Source organism: Anas acuta, chromosome 3 (assembly GCF_963932015.1).
Source record: "Anas acuta chromosome 3, bAnaAcu1.1, whole genome shotgun sequence".
NCBI classification, from domain to species: Eukaryota; Metazoa; Chordata; class Aves; order Anseriformes; family Anatidae; genus Anas; species Anas acuta.
Window position 1 is genome coordinate 7,981,715 of NC_088981.1, and position 11,144 is coordinate 7,992,858.

Here is an 11,144-nt window from a genome sequence, read left to right on the forward strand (position 1 = left end):
TTGTACCAAGACAGAGATGACGACATCAAATGCTCTTGTGCCATTACTGAAGTACTCCGCACTGCTTCTTGTGGGTTTGTTGCTTGTGGAGTTGCCGGGTTGTTTCTGGAAGCCGGCTCTCTCTCTTCAGGGCAAGAAGGCGGCCCCTTTTCCCATCTGCCTGGTCAGAAGGTAAAGCATCAACCAGTTTGTCTCGTGGCATTAACATCTCCTTTCCCATGCTCATCCCACTGACTCTTAGGGCCACCTGGTTCTCTCCTCTGTCATGCGAAGGGACCACACAGCCCCAGCTCCTCGCTCTCCAAATTTAGCTGCAGCTGATCCTTGGCAGAGTGGAAGGGGCTGGGAGCACCGAGCCCCATCCCCAGCCCACTGGTAACCAGCTGCCAGCAGGGCTGTGAGGTGCTGAGTGCTTGCTGATGCCGTCAGCTTGCCACTTGCCTCTTCAGCAAAGTTCATTTAAATGTTCTTCTGCGTTTTAGTGCATGTGAAAAGAAGTAAAAAAAATAAAAAAAAAATCAAGGTCAGGGAAGGATCGTGATCTTGAGTAACTTGCACCATGTCAAACATACTTATTGTTTTATTTTAACATGGTCAGAGGATAGGAAAATGTGCTATAAATGGAAATTAAAGAGAAACAAACTGGGAACAGATGTCAGGAAGTATTATTTCATGCAGAGAATAATAAATATGTGAAATGGCTAACCAGGCAAGGAGGCTGAGGCAAAAAATAATAAAGTCGGGTCATTTAAGAAATAATTGGGTACTTTCCTAGTAGAGGTGAGACGTTAAAAAGGAGTGTGTTGGTTGTGGTTGCTGCTTCTCTCTTCCCAGTCCTCCTTGCCCTAAATATCTAATTCTCGTGATTGTCTTGGTGTGTCTGCAAACTATCACGCAAAGCTGGAAAAAAAAAAAAGCAGCCTAATATTTTGGGAACCACGCTCTGCCTAGCCCTTCATAAGGGCACAGGAGTGTCACTGGGCAGCAAAATCATTTCTGCTTCACGAGGTTTGACATGGGCAGGGAAAGAGGACGCTGTGCATCCCCAGGCTGGGTGAGGAGAACAGATTTCCATGCTGAGCAGGACCGTGCCTTCCTGCCGGCATGGGTTAGGTGCGTGTCCATCCACCTGCTCCTCGCTGTGGGGTTTTGAACTCATTGGCCACTTTTGGCTGGACTTAGTGGAGGAGAAGACACCTCAGGTGTTGCTGTGCTCGCATCCTTGAGTGAAGGAGCCAAGTCGCCTTGTTTTTTGTTGGGATTCATGGGCATTACTTGTCCGGGTGTAAACCACAATCACCCAAATTTGTGGCTGGGCAGCTCTTCCTCTTCTTCCTCCCTGCAGGGGAGCGGCCAGGTGGCAGCGTGCCCCGAGCCACCGCTCCTGTTTCCTGCCCTGTGACCACTGTCCCGGCCCCGCCACAGCTTGCTCAGTGGCCGGGGATAGAGGTCTCCAACCAGACAAAGCTCTGGATGAATTTAACCAGGAAACCTTCCGCTTCGCTCTCTCTTTTGGCCATGAAATCAGTTCAGGCTGGCTTTCCCCAACCATGCAATCTGCCAAATTTTTATCCTTCCTGGTTTACTACCGACTGGAAACCAGGAACAAGTGGGACTTCCACATGGCCCTGGGCTGGGGCAGGCTTAGTTTCAATCAGAGCCCGGATATTCAGGCTGACAAATACAGATGGGGCTGAGACAGGGCGGGGAGCATCCAGGAAGGCACGGGAGCTGCGGCACCGCCTGGGTGAGCCGGGATGTTGCGAGGGTTTTCACCAGCTTCCTCCAGTCCCACTTCTGCCAGCGCTTTCCTCCTCACCCAGCCAGTGGTTCCCCGAAATCATGGTGGATTTAACCAGTGGCAAGCAAGAGGCTGAGGCTGCAGCTCCAGCACCGTGCACGTGGCTCCAGAGGTGCATCTCATCCCAACCGTGGCCAAAAACTCACAAACGGCAGCCCCGCGTTGTCGCAACCTTCAGCTGAGGTCGCCTTACGCGTCGCCGAAACGCCCTGCAATTTATTCATTCAGTGACTTGTTGTTTTCTGGGAATCCCTCCAAGTTGCCACTGGTTTATGAGCTGGGGCTCCCTAAAATATCTGCCCGTGCTGTCGCCTTAAATCACGCGTTAGGCAATTGGCAAGGCTTGGGTTCGCTCTGTTTGCAAAAAGATCCCTCTCGATGCAATTTTCTTCTTTCCTGGTCCATGTATTCCCAGAATCGCTTAATTCATAGAGTATTTTTCTAGGCATATCTGAAAAAATAATTTAGGCACAGCACATTTTTCCAAATCCAAGCCAAGCAACCACTGCATTTCATACAGCTTTGGGGCCATGTGAAACAGCAGAGGCAGACGCATTACATTCACGTGGATTTCCTTTCCCATTGTTTGTGTTATTTTTGTCTCTTTTTTTTTTTTATTCACCATTTTTCTATTTTTCTTTCTCCTTCTTACAAATCTTTTCACAAGTGCAAACACCACAATTTACATTTGTGTTTTTATTGTATTTCTTATGAAGGCTGCCGCTGCAGTCCATGACCTTTCGTCGTGCTTTATCTTGATAAACTGGTTGATATTTTGATAGATTTACTTTTCTGTACACCAGCTCCTATATTCTTTGTTATCTATTAATAAAATAAATGTTAAATAAATGTTAATAAAATAAATCACTTACCATCTCAGTAGATTTCCCGATTTGTTTACAGGATGTTTTTGGACGTGTAACTCTCCGAGAAGCTTTACGTGATGACTCACGCTTGCACCATGTCGATCGTGGAAATGTTTCCTTGCCGTTCTGGGGAATTTGAACAGTTTATTCATTTATTCCAAGTATTTACAAGAAGTTTACTCAGGCAGTGCTGGGTACAGAGAGTGCCTTTTTTAAGAAGGCAGCATTGCAGGCGACAGCCCGGCCGGGGAAGCGGGGAAGGCCAGACTGCGACCCTCGGCCTTCCTCCTTGTTGTGGTGGGAGGTAGAGATGTGGCACGGGACTTCATGCCGTGGTTCATCCCCACTTTGAGCCCACGGTGGCCAAGCAGGGTTTTCAAATGAAAAGAATAAGCTGGGTTGTAGGAGAAGGTGGGGAGGATACAGAGGGAGCCTTTGGGAATGGCTCACAGGCCTCCCAGCCCCGTTTCACCGCTGCTGTACCTCAGCATGCGGGGGGCATGCCTTCAGCTAGGCAGAAAGAAGGCAAACTCAAGTGATTTTCACTTAAATTTCTTAAACCAGTCTGTAAACTTAAAAGAAAGACTGCTTTTAATTTGAACCATGGCCTTTGCCCCATGCAGACTTGGGCATTTTGTGTCAGCGCTGTCCTTGCCCTCTGACAGGTCCTGGCCTGGGCTCCCTGGGAGCACAAGCAGCCATTTCCGTCAACATTTTCTCCCTTCTCTGTACCAAAATAAAGCTCCTGAAGGTCACCACGCCGCTCCTGCTTGGATAGGGTTAATTTGGGGTGTTGCCTGAGCTTGTTGTCCCTGCACAAAATGGGTACAAAAGGCTGGTGCCCCCCAAGACATAATGGGGTTGAGGGAGACCCATGCGACTTCCTCGCTGTGTTGGCAGCCTGGGGGGGGGGAAACCTATTAAGAAAGGAGAATTGAGGAACTGAGCCACAAATGACAACTGGCTGCTAGAAGGAAAGGCTTGGGATTTGTGGGTGCTGAAGGGTGATCCGCAAACAGAGGGAAAGCCAGCTCGTGCCCTCATCCTCTGCAGAGACCAAGTCCTGGAGGAGGTTTTCCCCAGGGTCAGAACCCCACATTCCTCACCCTTCCTCCTGGCTTTCAGAGGTAGCAAGGCCGATCTCGAAATGCAAGAAATTGCAGGAAAACAGGTTCAAAGGCACGTCAGGAGTGCCTGCCTGGGGCTTTTGCCCCCGGGGCATGTTGCAGGTGGCCATTAGCTTTATCAGAGCAATCAGGGCATGACTGGGGCTGCCTCTGAGGACAAAACCACAGTGCTGTGCCGCCACACAGCCAGAGTACATTGCTACCAGGTGTTTCGCCAAAGAGTTTTTGGTTTCTAACCTCCTTGGAGCACAGGTGACTTGGAGCTTTAGTTCACTTAGTGGCCAGCCATGGTGGAAGTCCAGCACTCAGCCACCTGCTGTCACAGTGAGATGGTACTGGAGAACACGTAAAGGTCGTTGAACAAATGGCATTTTGGGCTACTGGTGAGCATCTCGGATCCTCGAGGAGTGAAGTTTTGAAAATAAGGATGGGGGAAAAGCAGCAATCACAGCATAAAACCCAAAGCCACAGTGCATCCGAGCAGAGCCCCGGAGGAAGCATTCCTCATTCGGGTTTGATGCTATGTAATTTCCCTGCCATATTTCCTACGCTTTCCAGCCAGCTGGCAGCTCTGGCCAATCCCAGCATTACCAGGAAATTATACAAAATAATGCATTTTAGTAATGAGTGGCACTCTTCCTGCCTTGCAAATTGAACCACGCAGAGCATGCGATAAGCGAGGTCCTCTGTGATAAAAGTGATTCCCCTGCTGGGTTGAGGTGCTCGCTGGGGGATGTTTGTCCCCGTGCTGGGTTGCTGGCTGCCCCGCAGCACAGCCAGCCGTGCGTGAGGGTCTTCAGAGGGTCTTCACGGCATCTGTGTCCCTGGCAGCAAAAAAGAAATTAAGCAAAGCTGTGATGGAAGGGCTCGAGCAGAGAGAGGCATGGGTCTGACTGCAGCCACCTCAGGCCTCTGCCTGCACCCCCAAACACAGCAGCCACCCCACCGCCCTCCCCAAAGCACACGGTGGCGTGGAAAGCCCAACATTCCCTAAAATAAATTTGCTTCTGCAAGTCTGCTTTTTTTTTTTTTAGAGCCGAGGAGCACGGTGTGCACAGCTCACTCCCCCCGCCGCAAGATCCTGCGGGGCAGCGGTGTGCGCGAGTACAAAGATAAAAAACACCATCGAGGAGCAGCGGCTGGGAACCATAAATTCCTTTCAAGTAGTCCTTGGGCACATCAGGAGACGGAGCGAGCAAAGCAACTGGAATTTATAAACTTACATAATTAATTTTTCTTTGCGGGGAGAACAAACATTCCCATGCTCCAGCTCTCTGAGGGCCTTTGACAATTGGGCTCCTTTTTATAAATAATGTTATGTAAGTTTATACATTTCAATTAGTGCGTGTTCTGGCCCCTTGCAGCCCAAGGATGTTTTTTTCACTCTGTTTAGGCTGCGGGTAGATCATTGTGCCTCGGCGCATCTATAATGCGATTTCAATGAAGATGCTCGCGAGCAGCATGATGGTAATGAAATGGTCTCTGGACAAGATTGGCACGTCCCCAGCGAGAATGAGAAAATGCAAGAAACGAGCTTTACGTCGCGGCGGCTGACAAAATGTCTGCACCCTCCTCTGCGGGGCTGGAGCGGGATTTCTCTGCCCGCAGACACGCCGTGCGATGGCCACGGGTGGGTTTCTGCCCGAGCAGAAACATCTCCGAGATGTCCCGCAGCCTGGTTACCACAGTGTGCTGCAATCTGAGCCGGCAGAAATGCTTAAGCCCGCTGGCTTAATCCCCAGCCATTGCAAATTAGCACAGCTCCATTAACTTCGGAGGACTATTTACATGGGGAAGGTTAAATGCATGCAGGATCAAGCGCAAAAACCTGCAGCGATTTCGTTCGTGGGGCAGTGGTTTCCTAATTTACGAGGCCAGATCTCGCCCGTGCTGTGTGCTGGTTTCTGAAGTTTTGTTTATTTATACACAGCCGTGGCAGAGGGATTTCTCCATGGAGCAGCATGACGAAAACCCATTATTTACTCTGATTATGTTGCTGGTCTCAGTCCCTAAGCATATCTCCCTTCCAGCTCATTTTTTAGTAACCTGTAGCTATGAGGCTGGCTATTAAAATGAGATATGTGGGTTATTCCATTTCCCTTTCCCTCTTTTATTACTATGTATTTCTGAAGTTTATCTGCAGGCCCTACAACAAGGTAAGAGCTTTCTGGCCTCCTTCTTTGATATAATTCCGGTGTGTGTACATATTGCCACAGAAGAAAAGCATTTTCATGTTTTCGTGATATTTCTACGACCCATTCTCACCAAAGGTGGTGAGGGGACTTGGTCTGACACAACCAGAGCAGCAACGGGACTGCACGGGGCAGGAGTTTTCCAGCTAGAGCCATGGGACCAAAACCACTGCCTGCAACCACTGCCTTGCCAGGGTCCCCAGCGAGCCAGCACAATGAGGATGCCCCGCATTTCCCTTGGGATCAAGCCCGATGAGTGCCTCCAAGGAGCTTCAGAGCAGCCCAGTTTGTCTCGCTGGGGATGTGCCAGCCCTGAGGCCGGTGGTGAAACACCCGCTGTGCCCTGCGTGCCCGTGGGCTGAGCAGAACGTCGCTCCCATTGTGGCTGCAAGCTCTTTGCCAAACCTTTGGGAGTGTCTTGAAAAACCTCCTGCGTGCGGCGGTGGCTTAGCTTCCCCTGCTTGCTGACATGCCTTCCTGCTGCCCGGACAACAGCCAGCGTGGATGTCAGCATCCTTCCAGCAAGAAGACTGGCTTTAATCGGAGTTGTGTTCCCCAAGCTACAAGAGTCCAAGGGAAATCACACAGCACGGCCTCATCGAGGAGACGCCTGAAGTCAAGATGCTTTAAAAATCATACTTGCATGTGAGGACTGGCTGTTGTCCCACGGCTGGCGTTTTACTGGTGCTTAAAACTACATCCTCAAAAAAAAATAAAAAATAAAAAAAAGTGGAAGAGGTTCAGCTGAAGCTGGCCCAGTACATTTTTTTTTTTTTCCTAAGTGTAAACTGTTTTCTCACCTTTGAAGAGACTTGGCTGCAGCCTCTGCTGCCTGGCAGATTTCGGTTTTGCAGCTCCTCGGGTCTTGCTGCAAAACCCTGTGGGATGCCTCTGAACTGAGGCAAGGAGAGACATGAGATGTTAACTTTTCCAGGACTGAAAAAAGATGTTATGTGCATAGCGGGTGTGGTTTTGTTGCTGTTTGCAAAATAATTATTGTCCAGTTTCTGCTCATACAGAAGCTGAATTTCAAGTGGATTCTTCTCCATCCCATTGCCTGCGCTGCTGTGCCTCTGATCTGCAAGGAAAGGGAGGAAAACACTATAGGTTACTGCAGCCTTTGTCTAGAAAAGGCAGGTATGCCCTTCTGGAGCATTCACTTTAATCCAGCAGCTCAGGGAGTACTTATTCTTGGCAAACGTGAATCAATGAGAGCATGACACAGCTCTGCCCATGGCGCACAAGTGGCAGTACACAATGCAGCAGGGACAAGTTCCCTTCCACCACTGCTATCCTGCCCAATTTGCCTGCAAGAGCAAGCTGCAATGCTCCAGAAAAATAATTAAAATAAATAAATAAATACCATGGCGCTCCAGGAAACACGGATGGATGTGCAGATCCCTTCAACTCGAGTGGTTTTGCCCGAGCTGAATATGCTATCCTCATCGCCCTCATCTCACCGAGGCATGAAAGCAAAGGGAACGGGAGCAAAACAGCTCTGCGGGGCTTGCTCTTGCCGTGCTGGTTTGCACGAGAGGCTTGGTAGGGGAAGAGGGGGAAAACTGCAGTGTGAGGAGACCACTGAAAAGTTGTGTTTGTGTCGCCGACAAACCGTGCTGGTAAACTTTGCCTGCCCTGGGAGAGGCTTTTTGTTTGGCTGAATTCCAGGCTCGAGCCATCTGAGTGGGAAAACAGGCTGGTTCCTGGAAGAGCTGAGATGCTCCAGCTCCAGTTACACGTTGCCTTTGCGTTTGTATTTCCTTCTTATCTCCAGCATTTGAAAATCAGGACTGCCACTGAAGTGCATGCATGCAAGGGAGTGATCCTCAGGCTCCTGTTGTTATTTAAATCTTAGCCTCTTATCTTGTGTCTTTAACCCTCTTGGTCACAGAGGCACACTGAGGTTTGTCCCACGCTTTCCAGCTGCATTTCTCCAGCTGCTCCACTTAACGTTACGGGACGTGGTGCAGGGGGTCTGGGACAACACATCCAGAACGTGAAGAACTGTGGGAAGGACTAGTAAGTGTTTCTGACGAAACGGGTCCTGGGAGGAGGCAGGGACCACGTTCACAAGAGTGGCTGCAGGTACCTCGAGGGAGCAGCTCGAGGGCCCCAGCCCCACATTGCAGCGCTCGCAGCCGTGCTCACTTGCAGCTTGGCTGCATCTGATGTTTCTCGCTCTTACTTTGCTGTTGCAAAACAGGAAGAGCAAGATAACCTTGAAGATTTTATAACCTGTGACTCGTTCCTACTTCTCTTTTGCTTCTGGCAATGAACCAGGTATTAATTAACAAGCAAATACTAGAGAAAAGCCAATGTACATAGCTCAGCTGTAAAGGCAGTAGCACCAAAAGATAACTTTTTACTACAGTGCACCCAACTGCTCTCAAAGCGATGAATAAATAGCCCAGAAAACAAAACAGAACAGAACAAAAACAGAAAATATTTTGAACTTGATCAAAAATGAGAGTTGAATCCTTTTAAAAGACTTATTTTCTGGTTGTTGTGCATCTCACATGTCTTGTGGAAAAACTCCGGCAGTAAGGATTCGTGTTCACCGAGTGACCCAACACCAGTGCCCTGGATGTACGACTTCACTGTAGCCACCCCGTGAGAACAGTTTGATGCTCTGCGATTCACCATATCTAATAATTTGCATTGTGATGGTGTGCGAAGGTGAGATTTTTGATATGTAGGCAAAAAGCTATGCCAGTTTCAGACTGAAGTGTGTGCATGCCTCTGACAACACCTGCAATCAAAAGCATTTGCTCTCTTCCTCAGGAGAAACAAAACACAGCAATTTACTACGGTGCTTGTAAGAAACCTCAACTATACAGACCTGAAACACGAAAATTCTGCTTCCTTTCTCATGAAGCAAACCTCAGAACAATTTTAATATCAATTCTTTTTTTCAGGGCTTCCTTATTTTCACCCAGGCACAAGCAGCCATCCAGGAGGGATTGTGCTGGGACCGTGTTTCAAGCTGTCCATCATGTCTTGCCATGAATGCTGGAGGTGGCCCGGGGACCGTGCTCCCCAACAGTTACACTGGCGGGTGTCATTAGTGTCTACTCCATCACCAGTGCTTTAAAAAGTGTATTTTATAAGGTTACTCATCACGCTGCCACTCTGCTACCCGTCTCAACAACTGGATATAAAATCCTCTTCCCCAGCAGGCCCTGCCAAGCTGCCTATGGTTTGTTTAAAGCAACAACAACAGCGAGCCTGGGAACAGCGTGTCTCGGTGCTGTTAGGAACTGTTTCCCATTAATTCATGTCTGAGGTTGTATTGGGTCATGACACGGGATGGCAGGGCATCAGGTGGATTTGTGTCTTCTCCTGATGGCACTAGCTTGCACTAGCCACAGTGCTCACTTGCCCTACACTCCAGTGGGGTGAGGGACATACGGGGACATGTCCTGGCCCCAGCAAGAGCACTTGGGGCAGGGGGGTGAAGCCTGAAGGGAGGATGTAGGGGAGAATTGCTCAGAGGGATTGTTTTGTGATAATGAGACTTCATTAAACCTGATGACTGGCAGAGGAGATTTGGGTTGGAGCCCTGCAGCCCAGCATCGCACTCGCTCTTACTCCTGGTGGGACTGGTTAATTGCCAGCAACAGGTAAGAAACCTCCCCAAATTTAATGCTTTGCCCTACATGATGTGCAGACACAGGGAAGGTCAAACTACCTACACTCAGGGGAGTGGAGCTGCAAATCAAGCTCCTGCCTTACTCCCCACCAAAGTTTTTAGGGTACAGCTGCCCCGAGCACAGTAGAGATATGGCACTTAGGCAGTAGTCTGACGATGCGCTTTGCTCGGTGGTGATGTGAACTGAATCAGGGAATGTGCTTGGATTAAAACACCCTTCCTCTTCCTTAAGGTTTCACAATGCAGTCCCATGACCAGTCAAGTCGGCGCGATTGCAGAGGAGCAGGCACGGCTGTGGGTGTGGGACCGGGAGGAGGGAGAAGTGTCTTTCCCCCAGACAGCATACTTCCATTTCACTTTTGTTTTCCTTTTTAAAGTATAGTGTTATGAAATCTCCTTTACAGTGGAGCCTAGCTACTGGCTGCCAGACACTTAATTCTCCTTTCAAGCCTCGTATTAGTTAATAGACAAAAATGCTTGCCAGTTTAGGGTAATTCATCCCTCTTCTGTAATCTTTCTACTTTGATAGTAAGGACAACTTTAGTGAAACATGAAGTACATATATACCATATTCGAAGAGGAATGAAATATGCATTGTCCCTCTGAATGCGTCATGGATGGGAACAGCCCTTTCTTACTCCTGAATAAGATTTTGGAGTAGCCTTAGGACTGCTTCAGGAAACTTGCTGCAGGTCTTTTATGGCTTCCAACGCTTCATGACACGGCGTACGGGGAGCTGGGTATGTGCTGTGGATACTCGTTTTGCGTACCAAGCCAGCTGTGTCTATGTCTGTGCACATCAGCTGCCCAGTTTTGGTGAAAAAGAGCACTGTAAAATGGAAGAGCATAAATGTGTAATTTTGTGGAGATTCCTGCTTTGCAGTGAAGGCAATTTTTAAATGGCTGCTTGCTTTGGTTGGGTCTCTCCTTCAACTGGCTTGACAATGCAGGTGCTTAAAAATGGCATGTGTTCATTTTCTTCCTGTATAGGACAAAAAGATGTGAGGATCACAGTCCCAGGGAACTGTAAGTCGGTCTGCTAGTTGCTGTTGATCTGGCCATGACGAGACTGAAGACTGTGCTCCTTGTTGTAACAGCGTACATTTTAATGTTTTATTTCAGTGAGCATCCTGGGTCTCAGAGATTTCTCTAGTCTGTTTAAATAGGGCTGCTCGGCTAGGATTTGTAGTCTCATCAACTTTGCAAGTAAGCAAGCAACAACAACAGAAAAAGAGGGTTACTAACGAGTGAGTGAGTCATGCATGATTAGTATCAGCTCTACAGGGCAAATTTCCAAAATTTGAAACACTCAGAACCTTCATTACTGAGGCAAGCACTGATAACCTAAATCGGTCCCTTTCTTCCTCCACCTGAAATCTGACAGAAGCTTTGTGGACCATCACCTAAAACTGAGCCAACTGCCTTCTTGTTTTAAAAAAAAGGAGAAACCTATTGAAAAATGTGATGTGTGACAGCACTTTCCAGCGTGGTCAGGGGGGGGTTGTTGTT